Source organism: Ambystoma mexicanum, chromosome 8 (genome assembly GCF_040938575.1).
Source record: "Ambystoma mexicanum isolate Mex_15411 chromosome 8, UKY_AmexF1_1, whole genome shotgun sequence".
Taxonomy (NCBI): domain Eukaryota; kingdom Metazoa; phylum Chordata; class Amphibia; order Caudata; family Ambystomatidae; genus Ambystoma; species Ambystoma mexicanum.
The window spans coordinates 868,595,153-868,608,143 of NC_090929.1; positions in this window are offsets into that span (position 1 = coordinate 868,595,153).

Here is a 12,991-nt window from a genome sequence, read left to right on the forward strand (position 1 = left end):
TAAGAAACCACTAGCAAACAAAGAAGCCCTCAAGGAGTGGAGGCATTACTTATTCAGAGCCAGACATACAATCACGATCATAACGGACCACCGGAATCTCCAGTATTTACGCTCTGCAACAGCGCAATTGTCACGACAGCTGTGTTGGACCCTATTCCTGTCAGAGTATGATTTTGTGATCACTTACTGACCTGGAGTCAAGAATGGCAAAATGGAAGCTTTGTCACGTATTGGTAAAGGGGCACAAGCTTATAACATTTCTGACCCGGTAGACATCATTCCAGGTGATAAAAATCTAGGCCTTTGCGGGGAAGACTTTCCTTCGTGGGAGACGTTCAAGCAAAAGATAAAAGACAGTCTGCGCTCAAAAGAACTGCAGGTATGGAACAATAAAGGACGTCACTTCACCATTAAAGACGGTTTACCATATCATCAAAATCCCCTTTACCTCACAGCACGTGCTCTGCAGGAAGAAATACTCACCAACTATCACGACACAACTATTGAAGGGCATCCTGGCACGACAAAGACTGCATAAAAAATTGCAAGATCCTACTGGTGGCCAACTTGGCGACAAGACATCACCGAATTTGTCAACTCATGTGGCACATGTGCTCAGAATAAAGTCTTGAGACAGAGAGCAACCGGCTTGTTACAACCACTAATGATACCGCCCACTCCCTGGCACACTGTTTCTATGGACTTGGTTACGGACCTGCCTCCCAGCTCTGGATTTAACACCATCCTAGTAGTAGTCGACTTATTCACCAAAATGGCCCATTTCATAGCCTTAAAGGGTATTCCATCCGCCCAAAACTTAGCCCAAATGGTCCTCGACAATATTGAGAAATTGCCTGGGTTCCCATTCGAGATAATTTCCGCCAGAGGCAGTCAATTCGTGTAGCGTTTTTTGAAGGAAATTCTGCGCCTTGGCTGTAGTTGAAATCTGACTGTCCACAAGTCACCATCAACAAACCAATGAGTTTGGAACACACAACCAAACTCTGGAGCAATACCTCTGTTGCCTTCTGCACCAAACAGAACACTCTTGGGTGGAGATCTTGTGGATGGCCAAAAATGCGTATAACAACTCAATACATGCCTCCACACATATGTCTCCTTTCTACACTCTGTATGGGTGCAACACACGGACATCTGTGTATGATCCACCAGAGGCCATCGAAATGCCAGCCATCAAGACCCTACATGACCGGATTACTCAGGCAACCAAAAATGCAGTGGTGTTAAGACGGATTTCTGAACTCTGTCCTGGTGGCGCAGAAGTTCAGAAGGCCAACCTAATTACTTGGAACAGGGTAACCTCTGGACAAGCCAGACCAATCAAGGTAGCGATCGCGGTGGTCAAGACTAGGTCTCAAGAGGGGTGAGGGTGACTGAAAGCCCGCAATGAGCACACAAAGCAAGAGCGCTTACAAACTACTCCAAACAGTTGTTATATCAAAAATATAAACACATTTATTTTAAGGCCTTTAAAACAACGACCGTAGCGAGAAAATCACAATAACACAGTATTAAGCCAACACATCCCAAATCAACACAATATATATACAAATACACAGTCGCAAGCGTTTAAAGCACGAAATATGTAGTCCACCTGAAAGGAAAGGAAAACAGGCAGTGCGATAACGCTTTTGACTCAGTTCGCCCTTAGAGGCACCTAACTAGATGGAAGTCCGAGCCCTGCGAAGAGTGGAGCCTTGTGCTCAAAGTACCTGCCACGCCGGTGCCAACGGGCAAAAGGGGAAGCTCTTCGGAGGAAGTCAGGCAGTTCGGGTTAGTGCACAGCAGAAGGAGAACAGGTTCCGCAACTCAAGCGCAGCCTCCACAGCAGGCAGAAGCAGAGCGCGAGTACGGCCAAAGGGTGCTGTTTTTACACAGCAGGGAAAAGCAATGGGATACTGCAGGAGGGCGACCAGATCCTAGCTAAGCTACTCACCGGTCCCCGAAGCAAGCAGACCCAGGCTTCTCCACGTTTGTTTCAGCAGCTGGCAGGTTCAGAAGAGCAGGGAACGCCTTGTAGTCGTGTAGAGCAAAAAGACGTCCCAATCGACGAAACCAGCACAGTTTTGTTGCCGCAGCAGGACAACGGAGCGGCCGTGTGTATTCAAGCCAAATGTACACTCCTCCCTTCAGACTTGGGAACGCCAAGTGTACGAAGCGTGGGAGAGTGACAAGGACTCGAAATACAACACAACCTGGCAGCAGTTACAGAGCAGGACTCCCTTGTAAGCTGGTCAGTCAACTGGATGGCCCAGAGACACTTCCGAAGGCTTACTTGGCAGGAGATGCTGAAGTCGCCGGGAATAGCTGTTCCTGCTATTCCAAAGGTCGAAGCACCAGTACAGGCCTTCTGGTTCGATCCAAGGAGGAAAGGGTTTCACAGGACGACAGCAGTGCAAAGGAGGATTCCTTCAGCGGGTCACCAGCGATTCCTCGGTCCAGCCTCTGGGTTGCAGGATACTTGGCTCCTGTATTCCTTCGTTCGTGAGAACTCAGGAGATCGACCTGGCAGTGGTGTTTCCAGCTCCCTCTTATCCACGGTTCCCTTCGCGCCAAAACGGAGGGGAGCCAATGGGAGATCCGCTCATCAACACACATACCATACGTGGACCAATCACGGACCACGGTGGTCCCAGGCATTCACACCACCCCAGACTCTCTGGCACCCAGGATGTGTATTGGGACCAGACATCCCAGCCCACACCCTGGAGGCACACAAACGACATGTAGAAGCCCGCGAAAGCAACCACGTTTCGCGGGAAAGTACATGCCCAAATAAGGAAGGCCCCGGGTCGCCGGACCTGGGGAAGGTGAAGGGAGCAAGCCGGTCAGTGGACAAGACAAAGGAGCCTCGCGGCCTGGCCATTTTGGGAGCCAGGCCACCATTTTGGGTTCAGAGCAAAAACGTGCTCAGAACGCCAAAAGGAGCTCAAAATAAACAATACGATCGCTGCCACCATTCGAGTCCCTGAATGACTTGCACCGATCAAATACATTCCTAAAAGAGTATCTAGGGCCTGTAGAAGGCTAGAGACCCAAGAGAGCTGTAACTTAGCTTACAGTGCCCTCTTGTGTCGTGTTGCACTAAAATGGCGACACGATTAAAGAAACTACGGGAAACCACGTTCCCCGGTACTGACTGTCTTAAGGGCATGTCAGTTTCCCCGTAAGAAAGGAGCGAAAGCCCAGAGAAGTGCGGCAGAAGGCTGTACTTCTCTGGCAAAGTCAACAACAAGGTTAAAAACAATAGCAAAAAGTTTAGGGGTTGCCACATGGAAGGAAAATTCCCTACAATAACGAAATCTTTCCTAACACTCGCCCCTCCCAGACTATGGACAGGGGGAACTAATCCACCCCTGGATGAGTCTCTTGTTCAGGTCGGTTAAACATTCTGGACAACCCATCAGCATTGCTATGTTGGACACCTGGCCTATGCTCAATAGTGAAGTCGAAGCCTTGAAGACTTATGGACCACCTAAGCAACTTTGGATTCTCCCCCTTCATGTTCATTAGCCACTTTAACGGCTTATGGTCAGTCTGCACAGTGAAGTTGGTCCCATAGAGGTAGGGCCTCAGCTTCCTTAGGGCCCACACAACAGAGAAACATTCTTTCTCTACCGTGGACCATCTGAGCTCTCTGTCCTTAAGCTGGCGACTAATAAAACCGATAGGGTGTTCCTTACCCTTCTCATCTACTTGTGATAGTACAGCTCCTATCCCAGTGTCAGAGGCATCCGTCTGCACGATAAAAGGTCTTTGATAATCAGGGGCCCTGAGCACAGGGGCCTGGCACAAGGAGTCTTTTAAGCCATTGAAGGCCTTCTCACACTCGTCGGTCCAAGTTACCTTCTTGGGTTTCTTCGGAGTTGTGAGGGCAGTCAGAGGAGCAGCTATGGTGCCATAGTCTGCTACAAAATTGCGGTAATACCCCGTGAGTCCTAAGAAGGCTCTCACTTGGGTTTGCGTAGTGGGGGTAGGCCAGTCTTGTACTGCTTGTACTTTACTGGGTAGAGGCTGTATCCTCCCTCCACCTACTTCATGTCCAAGGTAAACCACTGAGCCTTGTCCAATCTGGCATTTACTAGCCTTTATGGTCAAGTGGGCTTTCTGAAGAGCCTGGAGCACAATCCTGAGGTGTTTCACATGGTCTTCCCAGGTGGCACTGAAAACTGCTATATCGTCCAGATATGCAAGACAGAATTCGTCCAACCCATTCAACACATGATTCACAAGCCTCTGGAAAGTGGCAGGTGCATTCTTCAACCCGAACGGCATTACCCGGAATTGGTAAAGGCCGTCTGGAGTAGAAAATGCTGTCTTCTCCTTGGCATGTTCTGCTAAAGCTATTTGCCAATAGCCAGCAGTGAGGTCAAACGTGCTGAGGTACTTGGAGGCACCCAAAGTATCCACCAGCTCATCTGTTCGAGGCAAGGGGTGTGCATCTGTCTTGGTGACAGCATTCAGAGCCCTGTAATCCACGCAGAACCTCAATTCAGAAGTGCCTGCTTTTGGAACCAAAACCACTGGACTGGACCAAGGACTACTAGAGGGTTCAATCACCCCAAGGTCTAACATCTTGTTGACCTCGGTCTTAATATAAGACCATACTTTATCTGACATCCTGTATCCCCTACTTTTGGTAGGTACACTGTCTCCTGTGTCAATGTTATGTTTGCACCAAGGTGTCAAACCAGGGGACTGTGAAAACAGGGGGGAAAACTGCCTAAGCAAACTTTTCACCTCCGCCTGCTGATCAGAAGTCAGGTGAGGGGCCACTCGGACACCCTCAACGGAGCTATCTGAAGGACCGCTTTGGAACAGGTCGGGGAGAGGTTCTGACTCCTCTTCCTCAACATCTGAAGCCAGTAGCAGTGCTGCGATTTCGACTCTTGGGACGAAAGCCTTCAGCCTATTCACGTGGAACACTTTTGGAGCCTGTCCAGGCCTTCCAAGGTCCACTAAATAGTTCACCTCACCCAGGGGCTCCACCACTGTGTAAGGGCCTGACCATTTGTCCTGTAAAGCGCAAGGCCTTATTGGATTCATGATCAGGACTTGCTGACCAGGTGTAAAGTTGATGAGGGAAGCTTTCTGGTCATACCAATGTTTCACCAGCGCTTGCCCTGCCTTCAATTTATCACTAGCCAAGCCCATCAGAAGTACCATCCGTTTTCTGAGCCCTAGCACATAGTCAACTACATTGGTAGTAACAGGGGGAGTGGGCATCTCCCATCCCTCTTTGACGATGGCTAAGGGTCCCCGTACGGGATGACCGAACAGAAGTTCGAAGGGGCTGAAGCCAACACCCTCCTGTGGTACCTCTCGGTAGGCAAACAGCAAGCATGGTAAAAGAAGATCCCATTTTCTTCTCTGGGGCTCCTCCAGAGCCCCAATCATGCTCTTTAACGTTCTGTTGAAACGTTCCACCAGACCATTGGTCTGGGGGTGATATGCAGAAGAGAACTTGTAGGTGACCCCACATTCTTTCCACATAGCCTGCATATACTTCGACATAAAGTTGCTGCCACGATCTGACACAACTTCTTTAGGGAAGCCAACCCTAGTAAATATGCCGAGTAAAGCTTTTGCAACTGACTTGGCAGTTACATTTTTCAATGGGATGGCCTCAGGATACCTGGTTGCATGGTCGACCAGCACCAGGATAAACCTATTGCCCGAGGATGTTTGCGGGTCAAGGGGACCGACGATGTCGATCCCTACCCTTTCAAATGGTACCCCCACAACTGGGAGCGGTACCAACGGAGCTTGGATTGTCGCGCCAACCTTACCAGACAACTGGCAGGAGGCGCAACTCCTGCAGTGACTTTCTACTTGCACCCCCATCTTGGGCCAGTAGAAGTGCATGGATAACCTTTGCTTGGTCCTCTTCATACCAAGGTGACCAGCAAGGGGAACTTCATGCGCCAACTGCAGGAGGAAGGGTCTAACAGCAAGGGGAACCACCAACCTCCTATGGTCTCCTTCTGTAGACTCTGTGGGCTCACTATACAGGAGTCCACCTTCCCAATAAATCCTATGCTTCCCAGGAGGTTCACCCTCAAGCTGGGAGCAGGCCTGTCTCCTTAGGCCTTCCAGAGATGGGCACTCACGTTGGCCTTTACTGAATTCGTCCCTATCAGGACCTCCTTCAACTAACAAGTCTTTTAGTTCAGGATGATCGTTGGGGTCGAATACTTCAAGCATCGCCACCTCCTCGTCAGGCCCGGGCGATTGACCAACTTCCTCCACCGCAGTGGTAGGCGAGCTCGGGGGAATATTCTCTTTCCCCCGTCTTGACTTGTAGACTCCTTTCGCCTTGGGTTTCCCCTTCGGCTGGGGCGGCGTATTGGACTTGGCCAATGCTGCCCGTGCTTGAGACCGTGTGTAGGGTCTTTCGGCAGTGTCTCCTACGAGCCCTAAAGCTCTGAGATCATTACCTAATAAGACCTTTCCCGGGACGTTTCTCTGAATGCTCACTGGAATCCTGACTGCTGTACCATTTAAAGTTAGATTAACAGGGATCACAGGAAACATACGGAGGGGGCCGTCAGCCAACTTAGTGGGCATCAGAGTAGCTCTGGCAACTTCCTCTGAGTCTACCAAGGTAGAATCCACTACAGTTCGACTGCACCCACTATCCCTAAGAGCTGGAGTATCCACTCCATTGATCAGCACACTGTCTTTAAAGTAGTGCTTGGTATTATCTGGAATCCTAGCATACGCCTCTGCGACTTTAGGCTCCCAGGAACCCAGGGACACTAAAACTACCTCGGCCTCTATTCCGCTGGGAAATGAGTCCGAGGAGAAGGATGCTCCTGTAATCTCTTCTTCCTCGTAGGAGGAGAAGGCCAGATTAGCGGAGTGGACCCCCAAAGGTCTAACCTTACAACGGGGATCCCCCTTCACATGGTCAGTTGCTCCACAAGAAAAACAAGCCCCATTGGGTCGGTTTACGTAGGGAGGCTTATTGTAACCAGAGTTCTGTTTCGGAGGCTGTCCTCCACTACCCTGTGAGTTCTCTTGTGTCTTACCCTTGTTTTTCTTTTTGTGGCCCTTATGGGAAGAAGATTTAGCAGATTCCCCACCCTCCATATCTTTGGACTTTTTCCCTTCCTCCTGCTTACCAGGATGAGTTTTGTCCTTATGGGACACTCGATGTGACACCCATAAGTCTGCTGCAATGGCCAGCTTCTTAGGATCTATCTCCTTCGAATCGGCCAAATGCTGCTTAAGCTCCGGGGAAGAAGAAGCAAAAATGTGTTCCAGCATGACCAGATTGATCATGCCTTCGAAGGTAGAAACCTTATAACCTTCAACCCAGCCAGTTAAGTTTTTCAAAGATTCAGCGACATAAGATACCCAAGTACCACCTTCCTTTTTCTTATACTCTCGAAAACGCTTTAAATATTGGGCCGGAGTCTTCCCAAACTTTAAAATGAGAGTCTGCTTTAACATTGCGAAATCAGCCCGCTCAGCCTTCGACATTTCCATAATGGCACTACAGCCAGAATGGGGCAGTCTACTGAGCAACCACGCAATCTTATCAGCATTGTCAACTTCCTGGACCTCGCATGCATACTCAAACGCATTCAGCCAGTCCATAATGTCATTCCTCTCTTCATACACACTGAGCAGATCTTTTGGAAACCGTGGATGAGAGGAAGCCCCAGAACCATGTCCAGGACCCTTGGATCCATTTGCAACCTGAAGCTTGGCCAGTTCCAACTGGTGATCCCTGTCTTTCTGTTTTTCTGCCTGTTCGATTTTTAGTTTGGCTATGCTGAATTCAAGCTCCTGCTGCCTAAACCGCAGCTCTTGCTTCTTGAATTCAAGCATAGCCTCCCCATCAACACTGGCAGAGGAAACATTAGACATTACATCCTCCCTGTCCTCGTGGTCGCGATGGATCAGTGCAGCGGCAGAACCGTCGGTTCTGCCAGTGAGAGCAGCCCCACCACCTTCTGCACTGTCCTCGGAAGTTATAGCGTCAAGCTGCGCTTCTTGCCACGCCACGATTCTCTGGATCATTTCCAATTTTGTGCCTTGAGAGGAAACACCTCTCTCCGCACACATCTTTTTCAGCGTTTCTGATTTGGAAGCATTTAAAGTTAACAAGGTATTTGCTTCCATACTGTTTGATAGGACTATGGCCTTTTTAAAGTTATATTACAACAATTCACTACGTGTACTGTTTGGAATAACCCGAAATGCCCTAGTTCGAGCGCAACACTGGATACCTTCAGTCGTATCCCACCGCTGTACACCAATTTGTTAAGACGGATTTCTGAACTCTGTCCTGGTGGCGCAGAAGTTCAGAAGGCCAACCTAATTACTTGGAACAGGGTAACCTCTGGACAAGCCAGACCAATCAAGGTAGCGATCGCGGCGGTCAAGACTAGGTCTCAAGAGGGGTGAGGGTGACTGAAAGCCCGCAATGAGCACACAAAGCAAGAGCGCTTACAAACTACTCCAAACAGTTGTTATATCAAAAATATAAACACATTTATTTTAAGGCCTTTAAAACAACGACCGTAGCGAGAAAATCACAATAACACAGTATTAAGCCAACACATCCCAAATCAACACAATATATATACAAATACACAGTCGCAAGCGTTTAAAGCACGAAATATGTAGTCCACCTGAAAGGAAAGGAAAACAGGCAGTGCGATAACGCTTTTGACTCAGTTCGCCCTTAGAGGCACCTAACTAGATGGAAGTCCGAGCCCTGCGAAGAGTGGAGCCTTGTGCTCAAAGTACCTGCCACGCCGGTGCCAACGGGCAAAAGGGGAAGCTCTTCGGAGGAAGTCAGGCAGTTCGGGTTAGTGCACAGCAGAAGGAGAACAGGTTCCGCAACTCAAGCGCAGCCTCCACAGCAGGCAGAAGCAGAGCGCGAGTACGGCCAAAGGGTGCTGTTTTTACACAGCAGGGAAAAGCAATGGGATACTGCAGGAGGGCGACCAGATCCTAGCTAAGCTACTCACCGGTCCCCGAAGCAAGCAGACCCAGGCTTCTCCACGTTTGTTTCAGCAGCTGGCAGGTTCAGAAGAGCAGGGAACGCCTTGTAGTCGTGTAGAGCAAAAAGACGTCCCAATCGACGAAACCAGCACAGTTTTGTTGCCGCAGCAGGACAACGGAGCGGCCGTGTGTATTCAAGCCAAATGTACACTCCTCCCTTCAGACTTGGGAACGCCAAGTGTACGAAGCGTGGGAGAGTGACAAGGACTCGAAATACAACACAACCTGGCGGCAGTTACAGAGCAGGACTCCCTTGTAAGCTGGTCAGTCAACTGGATGGCCCAGAGACACTTCCGAAGGCTTACTTGGCAGGAGATGCTGAAGTCGCCGGGAATAGCTGTTCCTGCTATTCCAAAGGTCGAAGCACCAGTACAGGCCTTCTGGTTCGATCCAAGGAGGAAAGGGTTTCACAGGACGACAGCAGTGCAAAGGAGGATTCCTTCAGCGGGTCACCAGCGATTCCTCGGTCCAGCCTCTGGGTTGCAGGATACTTGGCTCCTGTATTCCTTCGTTCGTGAGAACTCAGGAGATCGACCTGGCAGTGGTGTTTCCAGCTCCCTCTTATCCACGGTTCCCTTCGCGCCAAAACGGAGGGGAGCCAATGGGAGATCCGCTCATCAACACACATACCATACGTGGACCAATCACGGACCACGGTGGTCCCAGGCATTCACACCACCCCAGACTCTCTGGCACCCAGGATGTGTATTGGGACCAGACATCCCAGCCCACACCCTGGAGGCACACAAACGACATGTAGAAGCCCGCGAAAGCAACCACGTTTCGCGGGAAAGTACATGCCCAAATAAGGAAGGCCCCGGGTCGCCGGACCTGGGGAAGGTGAAGGGAGCAAGCCGGTCAGTGGACAAGACAAAGGAGCCTCGCGGCCTGGCCATTTTGGGAGCCAGGCCACCATTTTGGGTTCAGAGCAAAAACGTGCTCAGAACGCCAAAAGGAGCTCAAAATAAACAATACGATCGCTGCCACCATTCGAGTCCCTGAATGACTTGCACCGATCAAATACATTCCTAAAAGAGTATCTAGGGCCTGTAGAAGGCTAGAGACCCAAGAGAGCTGTAACTTAGCTTACAGTGCCCTCTTGTGTCGTGTTGCACTAAAATGGCGACACGATTAAAGAAACTACGGGAAACCACGTTCCCCGGTACTGACTGTCTTAAGGGCATGTCAGTTTCCCCGTAAGAAAGGAGCGAAAGCCCAGAGAAGTGCGGCAGAAGGCTGTACTTCTCTGGCAAAGTCAACAACAAGGTTAAAAACAATAGCAAAAAGTTTAGGGGTTGCCACATGGAAGGAAAATTCCCTACAATAACGAAATCTTTCCTAATAAGTGGCACACCTGGAGACAGCTAAGGCCACACAGAAAAGATATGCTGATCATCACCGGAAAGAGGCCCCAAACTACCAAGTAGGCAACTCTTCATGGTTAGCATTTAAGTACATCACATTAAAGGGAACCAACAAATTCCAACCCAGATTCCTAGGTCCTTTCACAATCGAAGCTGTGGTCACCCCTGTGGCCATGAGCTTGACTTTACCTCTGCACATGTGCATACGCCCGGTATTCAATGTTTCTCTCTTGAATCCTGTGCACCCAGGAACTAGGATACTAACACCTCCGGCCCCTATAATAGTAGAGGGTGATGAACCAGAATAAAAGGTTAAACAAATCCTATATTCTAAGATCGTAAGAAAAATTCTATACTACCTAGTGGACTGGAAGGGATATGGACCCCAGGAAAGGTCTTGGGAGCCGAGCAACAACATCCATGACCCTAGGTTGCTACGCAAATTCCATTGAGACAATCCCACCAAACCAGGTCCTGGGAACACACCTTTGGATGGGGTCTTGAGGGGGAGGACTGTCATGGGTTCAGGACTGAATAACACATCAAGGTTACTTCCATTTCTAATTCACAGTGGTAGAAAGGAAGGCCAAGCAGGAGCATTGTGGGTGAAGGCCTGGCAAGCCAGGAACAAAACATCCATCATTTCTTCCCATAGGAATCCCAGTGCCCATAAGTTATAATGACACTTCCTGTTTCCACCAACATGGGTTCTTTGGTGCCAGTCCAGTTTTGTGCTGCGTGCTCTAGTCTCTGGGTGTGGCTACCTATATAAGCCACGGCCAGAGAATTTACCATGCTCAGTGTGCTTTCCGTAGCCTGAGGCACACACTTACCTGTTCCCGGACTCCTGATTAATCGACCAGCGTTTAGCGGCCCCGCACCCCTCTCAGGCACTCTCCTGTGGTGTTTGCGTACCTGAAAGAGAAGAAGAGAAGAAGTCAGATCGCTGCTGAGGCTCCGCGCTTTCATACTTACATCTCTGGTGACCATGTGCTGCAAAACCATTCTGCAGGACTCCAGCTGATTCCGCCTAAAGCGCTGACTCTTCAGGGTGCTCCCGCTCCATCTTCATTCAGCCGCCGTTCACCATCCAGCTCCATTGCAACTCCTGAGACGTGCAAAAAAAGGAGAAAGAACTGAGCAAACAGGTTAGAACTTTAACACGTAGCTCCTGTGTAAATTCCATTGAACTTTACAAACTTACCTGAACAATCTACACACCTTATCTCAGTGAAGCAACTGGGAGGTCGCGAAACCGAACTTACCCATACCGGATACAATGATTTCAACTGTGTTCAGCACCTCTTCTGCAGCATAGAGGGACCAGTGCTGTAACTGGCAAGAGAGTGCCAGCACTCTAATCCTGGAGAGTGAAATACAGCAGCCAATTCGCTGCAACCTGACATCAGCCCATTCGAGGCAGTGGCCGCAGCGAGTACAAATTAACCCCACAGAGAGTGGAACCAGACCATACCGCCCCTGCAGATACAGGAGGGAGAGCCCAGCATACTAAACCACAAGGTGAGCCATCCCTTCCTAGCACCACTACCACCACAGCATTCCAGTACTTAGGGGGTTTAAGAAGGGGTGGGGGTTTCCAGGGCCAATTTCCGGCATTACCCTCAACTTATCACTCTCTTTCCGGTTAGCCTCCCCATCACCCCAGGTGGAGTAGAAATCCGAACTGGGACCAGAGGGCTTCATCGCTCCTGCGGAGACTAAGGTGAGCGTGACATGCGAGGTGCAGAGAATTGAAACAGCACATTTTTGATCTTAAGTCTCAAGAAAAATAGCATTGTACCAGGTTCACTGAAGCTGAATTTGGTCATGGCTCTAGCCAATTAAATTTGTCAGCAGCTGTCCACATGGCCTGCAACTATTCACACATGTTCTCACCCACAAGAGAACATGTGTGAGGGACAAAATGGCACATACCAGAATGCATACTGTAGTTCTTTAATAATTATGAAATCTATAAAGGAGGGGATTGTTGCATAGAAGATCATTTGGAGGCAGTGCATGATATATTGAAGAACCTTCAGATTCCTACGGAACAATACAGACAGTATTTTCACTGGACTCTAGATGCAGCTTTTGCTAGTTTTATCCGTGGTCTGAATGAACAGGAAAATGTGTCATGGGCAGACTTTGAGAAAGAAATTAGACACCAATTCTCGCCTTATTAGTCTATACAGCAACTCAAAAAAGCTGCTTATAGCATGGCTGCACAACACCATGAATCTCCTCACCAGTTATTTCAAAGCTTAAAAAGGGTATTCTCATGTTTTGATGTGACCTTTAACCCAAAGTCCGTAGAATTTAAAACTGCGTATTTCTATGGGCTCCAAAAAGAAATTGTCTCCCAATGAATCTGTGAATTTGACAGGGAGAACCCATTAGCATGGATAATTGAACAGGCGACCAAAGGGTATGAGATGATATTTAATCAGAAAGAGGAGGGGCCATTAGATATGGAGACGAAATCAAAACCTAAGGCATCCACATGAGCGATTTTGGAGGTAAAATCTGTTAAGATTCTGCTTGAATCAGCCCAAACTCAGCTAAAGAATGACAAGACACATAATCAA